The sequence below is a fragment of the Hylobates moloch genome, unplaced genomic scaffold (genome assembly GCF_009828535.3).
Source record: "Hylobates moloch isolate HMO894 unplaced genomic scaffold, HMol_V3 SCAFFOLD_1, whole genome shotgun sequence".
In the NCBI taxonomy this organism is placed as follows: domain Eukaryota; kingdom Metazoa; phylum Chordata; class Mammalia; order Primates; family Hylobatidae; genus Hylobates; species Hylobates moloch.
The window spans coordinates 199,411,782-199,429,347 of record NW_026652276.1 but is presented as its reverse complement, the minus strand read 5'-3'; the positions used below and the strand labels follow the sequence as shown (position 1 = coordinate 199,429,347).

Genomic DNA, 17,566 nt, shown 5'->3' with positions numbered 1-17,566 from the left:
TAGTCATCTTTATAGTCTCATTGACAAATGGACAAGATGAAGTCATTCCTTGATAGAGTAAGATCATCATATCAAATATATTCCTTATAGCTTTTAAGATCCCTCAGTGTCACTTAAATTACTGCTGGAAGTCTATGGCTTATTGATAACCGGTTTGTTTTTATTTCTATAAGAGAGTATGGCAAATAGTGAATTAAGTGACAGGGCACTTAGACTTTAAGTGCTTCTAGCATCCAGGCTGTTGTCCTGAAATTATTGTGCACTTTGGAAATGATTTCTTCTTGTATATAATCTGTTCTTTCTAAATTAAGAGTCAGAAAACTACAAACCTTGGGCCAGATCTAGCCTTCTGCCTGTTGTTATAAATGAAGTTTTATTTGAACACAGTAATGCCCATCTGTTTAGGTACTTCTGGCTGCTTTCCTGCTACAATGGCAAGTCTGAAAAATTGCAACAGATAACACACATAACCTGCAAAGCCTAAAATATTTACTTTCTATGCTTCTATAGGAAAAGTTTGCCAACCCTTGCACTAAATGGTTGTACTTTGGTTCACTTGTAAAGTAGCTTCTCTTGCTCTGTTTCTATTCTCTGTTCTTTTATGATTTAAATACTGCTTGTAGAAAAATCATTACCAAATGAGGGATAGAATAAGAAAGGCTTTCTTTTTTTTTTTATTTTTATTATACTTTAGGTTTTAGGGTACATGTGCACAATGTGCAGGTTTGTTACATATGTATCCATGTACCATGTTGATTTCCTGCACCCATTAGCTCGTCATTTAGCATTAGGTATATCTCCTAATGCTGTCCCCGCCCCCCTCACCCCCCACCCCACAACAGTACCCGGAATGTGATGTTCCCCTTCCTGTGTCCATGAGTTCTCATTGTACGCATGCCACCTATGAGTGAGAACATGTGGTGTTTGGTTTTTTGTCCTTGCGATAGTTTACTGAGAATGATGTTTTCCAGTTTCATCCATGTCCCTACAAAGGACACGAACTCATCATTTTTTATGGCTGCATAGTATTCCATGGTGTATATGTGCCACATTTTCTTAATCCAGTCTATTGTTGTTGGACATTTGGGTTGGTTCCAAGTCTTTGCTATTGTGAATAGTGCCGCAATAAACATACGTGTGCATGTGTCTTTATAGCAGCATGATTTATACTCCTTTGGGTATATACCCAGTAATGGGATGGCTGGGTCAAATGGTATTTCTAGTTCTAGATCCCTGAGGAATCGCCACACTGACTTCCACAGAATTGGAAAAAACTACTTTAAAGTTCATATGGAACCAAAAAAGAGCCCGCATTGCCAAGTCAATCCTAAGCCAAAAGAACAAAGCTGGAGGCATCACGCTACCTGACTTCAAACTATACTACAAGGCTACAGTAACCAAAACAGCATGGTACTGGTACCACAACAGAGATATAGATCAATGGAACAGAACAGAGCCCTCAGAAATGATGCCGCATATCTACAACTATTTGATCTTTGACAAACCTGACAAAAACAAGAAATGGGGAAAGGATTCCCTATTTAATAAATGGTGCTGGGAAAACTGGCTAGCCATATGTAGAAAGCTGAAACTGGATCCCGTCCTTACACCTTATACAAAAATTAATTCAAGATGGATTAAAGACTTACATGTTAGACCTAAAACCATTAAAATCCTACAAGAAAACCTAGGCAATACCATTCAGGCCATAGGCGTGGGCAAGGACTTCATGTCTAAAACACCAAAAGCAATGGCAACAAAAGCCAAAATTGACAAATGGGATCTCATTAAACTAAAGAGCTTCTGCACAGCAAAAGAAACTACCATCAGAGTGAACAGGCAACCTACAGAATGGGAGAAAATTTTTGCAACCTACTCATCTGACAAAGGGCTAATATCCAGAATCTACAATGAACTCAAACAAATTTACAAGAAAAAAACAAACAACCCCATCAAAAAGTGGGCAAAGGACATGAACAGACACTTCTCAAAAGAAGACATTTATGCAGCCAGAAAACACATGAAGAAATGCTCATCATCACTGGCCATCAGAGAAATGCAAATCAAAACCACAGTGAGATAGCATCTCACACCAGTTAGAATGGCCATCATTAAAAAATCAGGAAACAACAGGTGCTGGAGAGGATGTGGAGAAATAGGAACACTTTTACACTGTTGGTGGGACTGTAAAGAAAGGCTTTCTATATTGCTACTCACTGTTACATATGAAAATGAATAACAGATTCAGTTATCTTTCCTCTATGTCCTCAAATTCAAGGGGGCATTAGTAATAGATTCATGATAGATGGATAGATTATAGATATAGATATAGATATGAGCTATATAGATAGATGATTTATCCATATGGATTCCCAATGTGATTTATAATTTTTTTCAATCAACTTTACAACCAAAATCTCATTTCCTAGATCCTGTCAGATTCTTGTTTCTTTAGTAACTCACTCAAATGTAACAAGTTAGCTTTTAGCCCATTTTTATCCGTTTTATCACAAAACCAACCTCATATTTATTTTATAATATCTTACATAATTGGGGTATTAGCTGTCCATGGTAGATTGATCACATGTGGCAATTTTGTCCTCCACCAAGGAACCCAAATTAGATATTTTACAGAAATACAATTGTCTAAATCAGGAAAGAAACACAGAACAGGAAAGATTAACAGTGAAGGGGACATATGAAAGCATATTTGAAAGATTGAGTGTTAGTTTAAGTGTGTCTTAGCAGACAGAAAAAGCTACAATCCGCTAAGTAAATAGGACGCTAATTTGCCATTAAGAGATCTAAAATGGAAAGCCATTAGGGAAACAACTGGGGAAATCTTAATAAAATCTTTAGTTTATTTGTTTTGATAAATACGTTATGTTATGAGACAGGTTAACATGAAGAGAAGAAGTTGGGTGAACTATTTTTGTAATTCTTTTATAAGCCTAAAATTATTTCAAGATAAATTGTTTTAAAAAGACACTTCATCTCATTAAACAGTTCAGCACCTAGTAGGGAAACACATGGATAGAAATGCAAAGAAAAAAACATCAATACTAATGAATATCATGCCACAAAAGCTCTGATAATGGTTTCCCCAAGGTACCACAGAAACCATGGTAATTACTGATAACCTAAATCATATTATGTGAAATGGAAGCAGCTAGATATCAGGCATGCCTTCTTGGAAAAGGTGTTTCCACACTTTATTGTAAAAATGAGTAAGATATATCAAGGATCTATAGTCTGAATTTGTTCCCTAAAAATCCCCTCGTACCAGTATTGGGAGAAGGGGCCTTTGAGGAAGTGTTCAGCTCATCAGTGATTTGACCTCATGAATGCTACAGAGCATTAGAAATGTGATTAAGAGTGGAAGGTTTTAAATACTATTAACTGAGTAAAACTCAGGATAATTTAGTATCATTTGGATTTGGGGTTGTTGAAATAGGAAAATCTAGAATGAACCTAGGTAATTACATAGAAAACTAGTTGCCGAAAAGTACCAGTCACCAACATTTAGAAAAAAAGGGATAAGCAGGTTTGGTTGCAGGGAATGACTGCAGAGAATCATTTCCATTTTTACCTGTTATTTTCAACTGGACACAAAATTATTTTAAGAGGCTGTTAAAACTCAGCAGAGTCACCCTACATTAGCTATAAATTTAGAAATCATTTTCCCCTTGAAAATATGGAATTAAATATATTTACGTAGGGAAAGTTTAAAGTAAAGAGAACAAACAAAAATGAAACTCTGGGCAAACCAACATTTGAGTAAAGTGAAGGAAGATCACCCTGCAAAGGAAATTAAATAAATCTAACACACAAAAAAGAGGAAGAACAAAGCAAAAGTTAGTGGTTTCCCAGGAGGTAAGAGAAAAAAGGTTTCAAGAAAAAAGGAGAGCCCAAAACTCGCAAATATTCTGGGTATCAAATGATAAAATGATTAAAAATATTTGGGGTTTGTAACTAGTAACTTATTGATAAACTTAAGAAAGCTATTTTAGAAGTCAGAATGAGGTGTATTGAATTGGATAAAGAAATACAGAAGAGTTGACCCTATTGACTTTTATATGCAAATGATAAAAATACCATTAAAAGGTTATTTATGATTGTATAAATTGTAAGAACATGTATATAATGATTACAAAGTGCAAGTAGAGAGGCTGGAGAAAGGAGAAAAAGAGAGAATTCATGGTAGAAAAGTCCCCTGAGGATCTTAAATGAAATTGAGTCCTCGCCCCAAGTGCAAATTTTATTGTTGATTAGGAGACAAGACTTCTTTAATATATAAAGACCAATAGAAAAGAGATAATCAAATAAATTATAGTAGAACACTTCCATGAGCCAAATAAATACTTCAGACTAAAATGACTTAGCTTGTTGGGCACCTTTAATATGAGAGATAAATATCTATTCAAAACAACTTCAGCAATGTGTTTAAACTGAAAAATAAATACAATTTTAGGCCTTGAAAAAGATAAAAGAGGTATACTATTCCTCCTACTGTATCTGCAATACAGAAAACAAGAAAGGCTGAAAAACATGTACAGTTTGTGAGATAAAAATAACTGTGATCTCATTCATGATTTGGCTCTCTGTTTGTCTATCATTGGTGTATAAGAATGCTTGTGATTTTTGTATATTGATCTTGTATCCTGAGACTTTGCTGAAGTTGCTTATCAGCCTAAGCAGATTTTGGGCTCAGATGATGGGGTTTCCTCGATATACAATCATGTCATCTGCGAAGAGAGACAATTTGATTCCTCTCTTCCTGTTTGAATGCCCTTTATTTCTTTCTCTTGCTGATTGCCCTGGCCAGAACTTCCACTACTATGTTGAACAGGAGTGGTGAGAACCATTGTCTCTTGGTTCTCACTGGTTTCAAATAACTTCTTGATTTCTGCCTTAATTCCATTATTTACCCAGAAGTCAATCAGGTGCATCCTTGTCCTGTGCTGGTTTTCAAAGGGAATGCTTCTAGCTTTTGCCCATTCAGTATGATATTGGCTGTGGGTTTATAATAAATGGCTCTTATTGTTTTGATAGGTGTTCCATCAATACCTGGTTTACCAAGAGTTTTTAACATGAAGAGAAGTTGAATTTTATCAAAAGCCTTCTCTGTGTCTATTGAGATAATCATGTGGTTTTTGTCATTAGTACAGGTAATGTGATGAATTACGTTTATTGATTTGCATATGTTGAACCAGTCTTGTATCCCAGGGATGAAGCTAACTTGATTGTGGTGGATATGCTTTTTGATGTGCTGCTGGATTTGGTTTGCAGTATTTTATTCAGGATTTTCACATCAATGTTCATCAGGGATATTGGCATGAAGTATTCTTTCTTTATTTCTTCTTAATTAAAAAAAGATACATGCACAGAACGTGCAATTTTGTTACATAGGTATATGTGTGCCATGGTGGTTTGCTGCACCTATTGACCCATAAGTTTTCTTTTTTTGTTGTATCTCTGCCAGGTTTTAGTATCAGGATAATGTTGACCTCATAAAATGAGGTAGGGAAAAGTCCCTCCTTTTCAATTGTTTGGAATAGTTTCAGAAGAAATGGTACTGGCTCCTCTTTGTATCTCTGGTAGAATTTGGCTGTAAATTCATCTGGTCCTGGGCTTTTTTTGGTTGGTAGGCTATTTATTACTGCCTCAATTACAGAACTTGACATTGTTCTATTCAGGGATTCAACTTCTTCCTGGTTTAGTCTTGGGAGGGTGTATGTGTCCAGGAATTTATCCATTTCTTCCAGGTTTTCTAGATTATTTGCATAGAGATATTTTTTTTCCAAGAGCCATTTGAATTTATTTGTATTGTTAAAGCGCTAAAGAAATACATATTATTTCATTCAAAAATTTTCACTTTGTCTACGGAGCCAAACTGCAGATAATTGTACTTGTAGCTCTTAGTAAACATATTATGTATTTGAAAACACATATTTCTCAATTTAAAGAATTTTGCAATCGAAGAAACTAAGACTACCATGCTATTACTAAGAGCTGCATAGAGATATTTATAGTATTCTCTGATTGTTGTTTGTGTTTCTGCAGTGTCTGTGGTGATATCCCCTTTATCATTTTTATTGTGCCTATTCGATTCTTTTCTCTTTTCTTCTTTATTAGTCTAGATAGCAGTCTATCTATTTTATTAATTTTTTGGAAAAAAAATAGGTCCTGGACTCTTTTTTTTTTTTTGAAGGTTTTTTTGTGTCTCTATCTCTTTCAGTTCCACTCTGATCTTGGTTATTTCTGTCTTCTGCTAGCTCTGGATTTGTTGGTTCTTGCTTCTCTAGTTCTTTTAGTTGTGATGTTAGGTTGTCAATCTGAGCTCTTTCTAGCTTTCATATGTGGGCATTTAGTGCTATAAATTTCCCTCTTAACACTGTTTTAGCTTTGTTCCAGAGATGCTGCTACATTGTCTCTTGGTTCTCATTGGTTTCAAATAACTTCTTGATTTCTGCCTTAATTCCATTATTTACCCAGGAGTCAATCAGGTGCAGATTTTTCAGCTTCCATGTATTTATGTGGTTTTGAGTGAGTTTCTTAATCTTGAGCTCCAGTTTGATTGCACTGTGGTCTGAGAGACTATTTGTTATTATTTCAGTTCTTTTGCATTTTCTGAGGAGTGTTTTACTTCCAATTATGTGATCAATTTTAGAGTAAGTGCCATGTGGCACTGCAAAGACTGTATTCTGTTGTTTAGGGGTGGCGAATTCTGTAGATATCTATCAGGTCCACCGGATCCAGAGCTGAGCTCAAGTCCTGATTAATTGTATTAATTTTCTGTCTTGAAGATCTGTCTAATATTGACAATGGGGTGTTAAATTCTCTCACTATTAGTGTGTGGGGATCTAAACCACTTTGTAGGTTTCTAAGAACTCCCATTCACAATTGCTACAAAAAATAAAATACCTAGGAATACGCTAACAAGAGATGTGAAGAACCTCTTCAAGGAGAGCTACAAACCGCTGCTCACAGTAATAAGAGAGGACACAAACAAATGGGAAAACATTCCACGCTCATGAACATGAAGAATCAATATTGTGAAAATGGCCATTCTGCCTAAAGTAACTTATACATTCAATGCTATTCCCATCAAGCTACCAGTGACTTTTTTTGCAGAATTAGAAAAAACCTACTTTAAATTTGATATGGAACCAAAAAAGCCCACATTGCCAAGACAATCCTAAGCAAAAATAACAAGGCTTGAGGCATCATGCTACCCAACTTCAAACTATGCTACAAGGCTACAGTAACCAAAACAACATGGTACTGATACCAAAACAGACATAGACCAATGAAACAGAAAAGAGACCTCAGAAATAATACCACACATCTACAAACATCCAATCTTTGACAAACCTGACAAAAACAAGTAATAGGAAAAGGATTCTCTACTCAATAAATGGCTATGTGAAAACTGGTTAGCCATATGCAAAAAATTGAAACTGGACCCCTTCCTTACATCTTACACAAAAATTAACTCAAGAGGGATTAAAGACTTAAAACTAAAGCCTCAAAATATAACAATTCTAGGAGAAAACCTAGGCAATACCATTCAGAACATAGGCAAGGGAAAAGATTTCACGACCAAAACATCAAAAGCAATTGAAACAAAAGCAAAAGTTGACAAATGGAACCTAATTAAACTAAAGAGCTTTGGCACAGCAAAAGAAACTATCATTAGAGTGAACAGGCAATTAATGGAATGGGAGAAAACAGTTGCAATCTAACCATCTAACAAAGCTATAACATCCAGAATCTACAAGAAACATAAACGCATTTACAAAAAAAAAAAAAAAAAAACCCTATCAAAAAGTGGGCAAAGGACACGAACAGACACTTCTCAAAAGAAGACATTTATGAGGCCAACTAATATATGAAAAAAAGCTCAACATCACTGATCATTAGAGAAATGCAAATTAAAGCCACAATGAGATACCATCTCATGCCAGTCAGAATGGCAATTATTAAAAAGTCAAGAAACAACAGATGCTGGTGAGACTGTGGAGAAATAGGAACACTTTTACACTGTTGGGGGGAATGCAAATTAGTTCAATCATTGTGGAAAACAGTGTGTCAATTCCTCAAGGACATGGAACAAGAAATACGATTTGACCCAGAAATCCCATTATTGGGTATATACCCAAAGGAATATAAATCATTCTATTATAAAGATACATGCATGTGTTTTTATTTTATTGCAGCACTATTCACAATAGCAACAACATGGAATCAACCCAAATGCCCATCAATGATAAAATAGATAAAGAAAATGTGGTATATATATACCATGGAATACTATGCAGTTATAGAAAGGAACGAGACCATATCCTTTGCAGGGACATGGATGAAACCGGAAGTCATTATCCTCAGCAAAGTAACACAGGAACAGAAAATCAAACATGACATGTTCTCACTCATAAATGGGAGCTGAACAATGAGAACACATGGACACAAGGAGGGTAACAACACTCACTGGGGGCTGTTGGGGGAGGACAATGTGGTGACAGCATTAGGGAAAATAGCTAATGCATGCTGGGTTTAATACCTCGGTGACAGGTTGATAGGTGCAGCAAACAAGGTGGGGAGAGCATTAGGGAAAAGAGCTAATGCATGCTGGGCTTAATACATAGGTGATGAGTTGATAGGTGCAGCGAACCACCCCATGGCACATGTTTACATATGTAATTAAACCTGCATGTCCTGCACATATATACCAGATCTAAAATAAAATACAAATTTTATAAAAGCCCTGAGATCTAATAACCCTATTCTTTCACAGACATATGAAGACTGAAATGGGCTTTCATGCTTTTAAGAAGAAATTACTTAATGTCCCAGAAAAATGGCATGTCCTCTGTCATTTCATTCAAGATTGTTCAAATGTCACCCTTTAAAGAATTTTGTTAAACACTCTTAATAATGTTTCATTACTCCCTATCTCTTAACCCTGTCTGATTTTCTTGATATCACTTTTCATCACCAAATAATACAGTGTATAGTTGTTTGTCTGCATTTCTCACTGCAGTTTCTGCACTGCCTAAAACAGCATCTGGAATCTGAGCGCTTAGTAAAATATATATATACCAATGGCAGGAAATAAACATTATGGCCTTTACTGTCTTTTACAAGTAGAAGGGGATATTTTCTGCTTAAAAAAAAGAGAGAGATAATGTAAGGAACTTATAAACATGAGGAAAGTGATCCAAGTTTTTAATTGTTTTGGAGAGTTGAAAAGACAATTAAATATAAGAAGCCAAAGGGATGCTGAAGGTCATTTATTGGTTCATTTACTCATTCGTTCAGCTACATTTACTGAGTTCTTACTATATTAACATCATCTCTTCCCTCTTGCCCTCTCAAGGACTTTGCTCTTTGGGTTCTTTAAGATTTGCGTCATTTCTTTCTCTCTTTCTCAGTCATTACTGTCTTCCTTTTTATTGAATGTTTCCATAGTCATGTAAACATGCGCTAGGAAATAGTATTCTACAGTGTTTTTCCTCTAACTCCACATCCCGCCTCAATCTCTACTTATTTTTTTCTGCTGCCCCCCACAACCAAATATCTCCAGTTACATTGTTACATCATCCACTATTTTTTAAATGTGGTAGAAGTTTTAAACTTTCAAGAATATAGTAACTCTTGTACTATGAACATGTGCGATGCCAAAACTATAATTAACAAATATTAATATTTTGTCATATTGCTTGTGACTTTTGTCCATCAGTGGATGAACACATAAGGAAAATATGGTGCATATACACAAAACGATACTACTGAGCCTCAAGAAAGAAGAAAATCCTGTCATTTGTGACAACATGGATTAACGTAGAGGATGTTAAGTAAAATAAGCCAGTCATACAAAAATAGATACATAGACCAAAGTAACAAAATAGAGACCCCTGAAGTAAAACCACACATCTGCCACCAACAGATCTTCAACAAAGTTGACAAAAACAAACAATGGGAGAAGAATACCCTATTTAATAAGTGGCGCTGGGAAAACTGGCTAGCTATATGCAAAAGAATGAAACTGAGCCCTTACCTCTCACCATATATAAAAATTAACTCAAGATGGATTAAGGACTTTTAAATGTAAGATGTCAAACTGTAAAAATCCTGGAGGAAAACCTAGGAAATACTGTTTGGGACATCAACCTTGGCAAATAATTTTTAAGTCTTTAAAAGCTAATGGAACAAAAACAAAAATTGACAATTGGGACCTAATTAAACTAAAGAGCTACACAGTGAAAGAAACTATCAACAGAGTAAACAGGGAACCTACAGAATGGGAGAAAACATTTGCACACTATGCATCTGACAAAGGGCTAATATCCAGAATCTATAAGGAACTTAAACAAATCAAATAAAGAAAAACAAAGAAGTTAAAAGTAGGCAAAGAACATGAACAGACACTGCTCAAAGGAAAACATACAACCAGCCAACAAACATACATGAAAAAATGTTCAGAATCACTAATCTTCAGAGAAATGTAAATCAGAACTATAATGAGACACCATTTCACACCCGTCAAAATGGCTATTATTAATACGTTTAGAAAATAACAGATATTGGTGAGGTTGCAGAGAAAAGGTAATGCTTTTCTGTGGGAAGTAGTTTGGAGATTTCTCAAATAACTAAAAATAGAATTACAATTTCATCCAGCAATTCCATTACTGGCTATACACCCAAAAGAAAATAAATTGTTCTACCAAAAAGACACCTGCACTCATACGTTCATTACAGCACTATTCACAGTGGAAAACACATGGAATCAACTTAGGTGCCCATCAACAGTGGATCTGGATTTTTTTTTAAAAGTTACATTTACACCATGGAATACTATGCAGCCATAAAAAATAATGAAATCATGTCCTTTGCAGCAACATGGATTCAGCTGGAGGCCATTATCCTAAGAAAATTAGCACAGAAACGGAAAACTAAATACCACGTGTTCTCGCTTATAAGTGGGAGATAAATGTTGGGTACACATGAACACAAAGATGGAAACAGTAAACACTGGAGATTCTGAAGAGGGAGAAGAAAGGAGAGAGCAAGGGTTGAAAAACTACCTATAGCATTCTATGTTCACAACTTGATTGATGGGATTATAGAAGCCCAAACCTTGTATCACTCAGTATGCCCATGTAACAAACCTGCATGTGTACCTCTAAAATATAAATAATAAGGAAAAGTAAATAAATAAATAAAACAAGCCAGTCACAGAAAGACAAATATTGCATGATCTTACTTACATGTGGAATTTAAAAAAGTGAAATTCATAGAAGTAGAGAGTTAAAAAAGTAACTATACTAGAGGTTGGAGTGGTGGGGTAGAGGGGTAGGATTAGAAAATGTTGGGCAAAGGACACAAAATTTCAGGAATAAGTTCAAGAGATCTATTGTACAACATTGTGACTATGGTTAATAACAATATATTGTATTCTTGAAAATTCATAAGAGAATAGATATTGTTACTACCAAAAAGTGATAACTATATGAAGTAATGCATACATTAACTAGCTGAATTTAGCCATTCCACAGTGTACATATATATATATGTGTGTGTGTGTTCTATTTTTCAAAATAGCACGTTGTATATTAGTATATAAAATTTGATTTGCCAATTTAAAAAAATAAAATAAAATAGTTAAAAAAGCATTTCTCAGTGAATAAAGTTGTGGATGACATATCCATCCTGGCCTGCATTAAATTTAAATTTAGAACTGAAGATAAATAAAGTAAATGCTAATAAATCATTAAAAAATACTACATACTATACATTTCCTAAATTAACAGAAGGAGAAATGTAAAATGAAAGTCTGGAACATATATAAATTATAAAAAAGAAAACATAAATGTTAAAAACAAAAACCATTCTATATAGAAAGATAGTTTTATGAGCAAATATATATATAAATTAATGTAAACAGATTAAGCTTCATTTTTATATGCTATAATATTAGTTAATAATCAAGCTTATTTCTGAAATAATGCTTAATTGGAAGGGAAAATAAAAATGGAAAGAATATAGAAAACAATGACCTATAAACACAGGAATGCAGATATCTCTTTGATATACTAAATTTCTTGCTTACATATTCACCCAGAAGTGGGATCCCTGGATCATATGGTAGCTCTATTTTTAGTTTTTTGAGAAACCTCCTAACTGTTTTCCATGGTGGCTGTACTAATTTACATCCCTACCAACACTGTACTCGGGTTTTCTTTTCTCCACACTCTCCCCAGCATTTGTTATTGCCTATCTTTAGGATAAAAGCCATTTTTAACCAGGGTAGGATAACATCTCAAGGTAATTTTGATTTGCATTTCACTTGTGATTAATGATGTTGAGCATTTTTTTCATATGCCAATTACCCATGTATATGTCTTCTTTTGAGAAATGACTACTCAGTTTATTTTGTTCATTTAAAAATCAGATTATTTATTTTTCTACTATTCAGTTTTTTGAGTTCTTTATGTATTCTGGTTATTAATCCCTTGCCAGATATTTTGCAGATATTTTCTTCCATCCTGTATATTGCCTCTTCACCTTGATTGTTTTCTTTGCTGTGCAAAAGCTTTTTAGCTTGGTGTGATACCAATTGTCCATTTTTAATTCAGGTGCTTGTGCTTTTGAGGTCTTAGTCAAGAAATCTTTGCCCAGAACCACGTCCTGAAGCATTTATCAATGTTTTCTTCCAGTAGTTTTATTGTTTCAGGTCTTATATTTAAGTCTTTAATCCATTTTATTTTATATTTATATATGGTTAAATATAGGGGTCTAGTTTCATTCTTCTGCATATGGATATCCAGTTTTCCCAGAACAATTTGTTGAAGACTACCCTTTCCTGAGTGTATGTTCTTGGCACCTTTGTTGAAAATGTGTTGACTATAAATGTGTAGATGTATTTCTGGGTTCTATATTCTATCCCATTTGTCTACATGTCTGTTTTTATGCCAGAATCATGCTATTTTGGGTTTGTAGTATAATTTGAAGTCAGGTAATGTAATGCTTCCAATTTTATACTTTTTGCTCAGTGTTACTTTGGCTATTTTGAGTCTTCTGTGATTCTTATAAATTTTAAGATTTTTCCTATTTCTGTGAGAAATTTTGTTGGTATTTTAATAGGAATTGTATTGAATCTATAAATCAATTTGGGTGATGTGGATGTTTTAACAATATTGACTCTTCTATTTATGAACATGGGGTTTCTTTCCATGTTTTTCATGTCTTCTTCAATTTCTTTCATCAATTTTTTATAGTTTTAATTGAAGAGATCTATTGCTGCTTTGGTTATATTTATTCCTTGGTATTTTATCTTATTTTTTGTAAGTGCATTGCTTTCTTGATTTCTTTTTCAAATTGTTCGCTGTTGCATATAGAAATGCTTCCAAGTCTTGTGCGTTGATTTTGTATCCTGTAGCTTTACTTAATTCATTTATCAGTGCCGATCATTCATTAATCTTTAGATTTTTCTAAATATAAGATAATATTGTCTGAAAACAAGGACATTTTGACTTCTTTCTTTCTTATTTAGATGTCTTTTATTTCTTTCTCATGTCTAATCGCTCTGGATAATATTTCCAGTACGACATTGAATAGAAGTGGTAAAAGTGGGCATCCTTGTCTTGTTCCAGATTTCAGAGGAAAGACTAAGATTTTCTCCATTCAGTATGATGCTAGCTGTGCGAAATGCCCATCAAGGGATGCATAGATAAAGAAAATGTGGTATAGATACATGATGGAATAAGAATAAAATCCTGTCATTTGTAATAACACAGATTGAACCAGAGGACATTAGGTTAAGTGAAATAAGCCAGGCATAGAAAGAAAAATGTCACGTGTTCTCACATATAAGTGGGAGCTACAAAAAATTAATCTCATGAAGGTAGTAAATAAAATCATGGTTACTAGAGTGTGGGAAGGGAAGTGGGGAGAAGGAGAGTAAGAGGTGTTGATTAATGGGCACAAAAATACAGTCAGATAGAAGAAATAAGATGTAGTGTTTGGTAGCGCAGTAGGATGACTATACTTAATAATAATTTATTGTATTTCAAAATTGCTTGATAAGTAGATTTGGAATGTTTACAAATAAAAAAATAAATGTTTGAGATAATAGATATCCCAATTACTCAGACTTGATTATTACACATTGCATGCTTTTCTCAAAATATCACATGCACTCCATGAATATGTGTATTATGTATCCATAAAAATTAAAATAAGAAAGTGATGATACTAAAACAAATGTGTATTAGAACCTATGAAGTCTAGCTAAAATATGCCCTATAATGGCAAATACAAATTAGAAATAAGAGTCTTAATTTTCCCTACTGAAAATAAGAGAAGAGACTTCCTCCTTCCCCTTTTCCTTGTCTTAGAGCATTCACTTTAAAAAATGTGTCAGTTCTTTCTTTGTCCCCGTGAAATGAGGTAAATATTTTAAACTGCTAAATAAATAATTGGACAAATAAAAATTACCACCTTTACAACCCATGCATGGATTTCTCAAAAACCAGAAAGCCATCTCTTTGACATATAATCATCAAAAAGGACACTATTCCATTTTGTGGGGAGAACAACAGCCAAATTTTGTGCAGACACCTTGGTGCATAACTACTTTTAGTCATAAAGATTTGAGCCTTTTATTTTTATTTTGGATAAAGCCAATTAACACAGACAGCCACACAAATTACCAGGTGAAAACTGGATAAACTGGGCATGGCCAATGGTGTTGTCTAGTCCTACTTCAAAACTAGTTGTTTTCTTGAGAACATGTGTGTTATTGGTTCTATCTGCTTGTCTATATAAAAGGGTGATATTTTATTGTATTTAAAATCCCCTTAGATTACCTGTGCTGTACCTCACATTATAATTCAATGCTAATTCAATAATAAAATTATTTTATTTCTTTTATGCCTTTGTGGAAAGCTTTTCTGAGTTGGGAAGAGATTTTGCTTTTAATTGTAATTCCCCTACACCAGTGGAAGATTCAATACTTAAGTACTAACATTACAGAAACTCAAAAGAAAAAAGACTAATAATTAAAGCTATTTGTCAATGTTTTTTACCATGTTAATAAATCAGAAGACATAATTATACAATTACCTCCGTTATTACTTTTAATAAGAATTAACATTCATTTGGAATTAATTTATTTTATGTGGTTCTTTCTTTGCTCTGCTGTCTTGATTCTCAATCTTTATTTTTCTTTAATTCATTTTTTATTTCATTTAAAGCATCTCCTAAGTTATTCTTAGGAGAATATCAGATGGTAATAACCTTTCTGATTCTATGCACATCTGAAAATAGTTTTGTTTTTTATCACACTGAGTGGCTCTGAATAGGATTTATAAACCAAAAACAAAATTCTAAGCCTCCCAACCATGTGAACTGACCACCTCCTTGGCCAACGGGATCCCAAAGATACCTGAAAAACTAGTTCAGGTAATGATGGGGAGGGAGGTTGGACAGGCCCTTACACCCCCTCCCTTTGGAGTTAAGGCACAACTGACCAGCAATAACATTAAAATACAGTTCATAAGATGGACAAAATAGGTTCTTTGTAGCAATAAGATAACTAATTCCTACCTGACTCTGGTATAGTACCACAAGACAGACAGTGGTTCCTGAGAGAAATCAAAGTATTTTACTCCAAAATATATTCATTTGACATATTTTGATATGACTTTGCAAGGTTGTCTTGTGTGGAGGAATTTTGCATTCTGTAGAGAATCTCCTTCCCTTTGTAGGTCTTTTCTGGATCTTTTTAAGGTTGGAAGAGAGAGATTTACCAACTACTCTCTCTGCAGCTTGCTACTTGGAGGCTTCATCCTCTTAACAAGAACCTTGGCTTCTACAGCTCCCCTTATCTTAACTCAAGTGTTTCTTTTTATTTGTTTTTTCAACTTTTACTTTAGAATCGGGGTTACATGTGAAGGATTGTTACAGAGGTATATTGCATGGTGCTGAGATTTTGGATATGACTGAATCAGTTTCCCTGGTATTCAGCATAGTACCCAATAGGTAGTTCTTCAGCCCTTGGCCCCATGCCTCTCTCTCTGCTGTAGTACTCCCCATGCCTATTGTCTCATCTTTATGTCCATGTGTACTGCATGTTAGCTCTAACCTATAAGTGACACCAAAAGTATCTGGGTTTTCTGTCTGCATTAATTCAATTAGAGTTATGGCCTCCAGCTTTTTCCATGTTGCTGCAAAAGACATGATTTTGTGTATATGTATCACATGTTCTTTATCTAATCCACTGTTGATGGGCACTTAGGTTGTTTCCATGTTTTGGCTATTGTGAATAGCACTGTGATGAACAGACGGGTGCATGTGTCCTTTAAAGAAATCACAAATAACAAAAATAAATAGAAAAACATTCCATGCTCATGGACTAGAAGAATCAATACCATTAAAATGGCCACACTGCCCAAAGCAATATGCAGATTCAATACTATTCCTTCCTCAAGCATTTCTTTCTACTGACTTCAACTCTAGGCAAAGCTTAACCCCTTTCAACCAAATAGCCAATCAGAAAATCTTTGGATCCACCTATGACCTGTAACTCACACCCACCTCCAGCTTCCAGGTATCTCACCTTTCTGGGCCATCTATACTTTACATGTATTGATTTATGTCTTTGCCTATAGCTTATTTCTCTCTAAGGTACGTAAAACCACACCATACCCCAATCATCTCAGGCACATGTTCTCAGGACTTCTTGAGATTATACCCCAGGTCATGGTTACTCATATTTGGCTTAAAATAAGCCTCTTCAAATATTTTACAGAGTTTGTTTATCAACAGATTCTCAATTCAAATTGTTTTTTTCCTTAAAACCTTTCTCAGCATTGTTCTATTATCTAGAAGCATTGGATCTTACAAATAAAAAAAGGTAGAAGCATTTCTGATTTTGGTTTGTAGGTCTCTTTGGAATTTGTTGTCATCTTTAATAATTTTAATTTCATTATTCGTGTTGAAAATTCACTAAAATCCAGCTAGATATAAATAGTTGTTCATTCTTCCTGTTATTTAGTGAGCATTTTCATCTGAAAGTTTATATTTCTTCAATATTAGCAATTCTTTTTCTATTTGCTTTTCTTCCTCCTTATTCATTCTTATTTTTCCTTCTGTTATTCTGTCAAATAAATATTGGAATTTTAGGGTAAATACTCAATTTTTAAACTATTTCTTTTGTATTTACTAGTCATAATTTTGCAGTAATTTCAGGGAGAATCCTCTGGTCCAATTTTCCAAGTCACTGAAGATTGGGCAATCAAGTTATACAGTTATTTTATTGGGATATTTTCCATGATCATAAAACTGTTACTTTAAAAATTCTTTAGGTATTTGTTTTCATAGATGCCATATTTTCTTCAGAGAGCGTTCAGCTTAATTTTTTTTGTTGCTTATATGTTAGTTTTCTTAGTTGAGTCAGTTGCTTCTCTTCATGCTGCTTGTCTTTCTCAAAAGTTTTGTGATTCTTGATTGTTTATCATTAAGATTTGAAATATCTTATTTCCCAGATTTGGCACTTTAGGCT

The 17,566-nt window shown here is 34.2% G+C and overlaps 1 long non-coding RNA gene across 1 annotated transcript in view; it reads right to left on the bottom strand.

Moving 5' to 3' along the window:
• Positions 1-351: 351 nt before the first annotated feature.
• The window catches only part of LOC131382910 (uncharacterized), a 36,401-nt gene continuing 19,186 nt past the window's right edge, over positions 352-17,566 (bottom strand). Inside the window, exon 3 of the long non-coding RNA XR_009212552.1 lies at positions 352-440. This is a non-coding gene — a long non-coding RNA (uncharacterized LOC131382910). The remainder of the gene's footprint in view (positions 441-17,566) is intronic.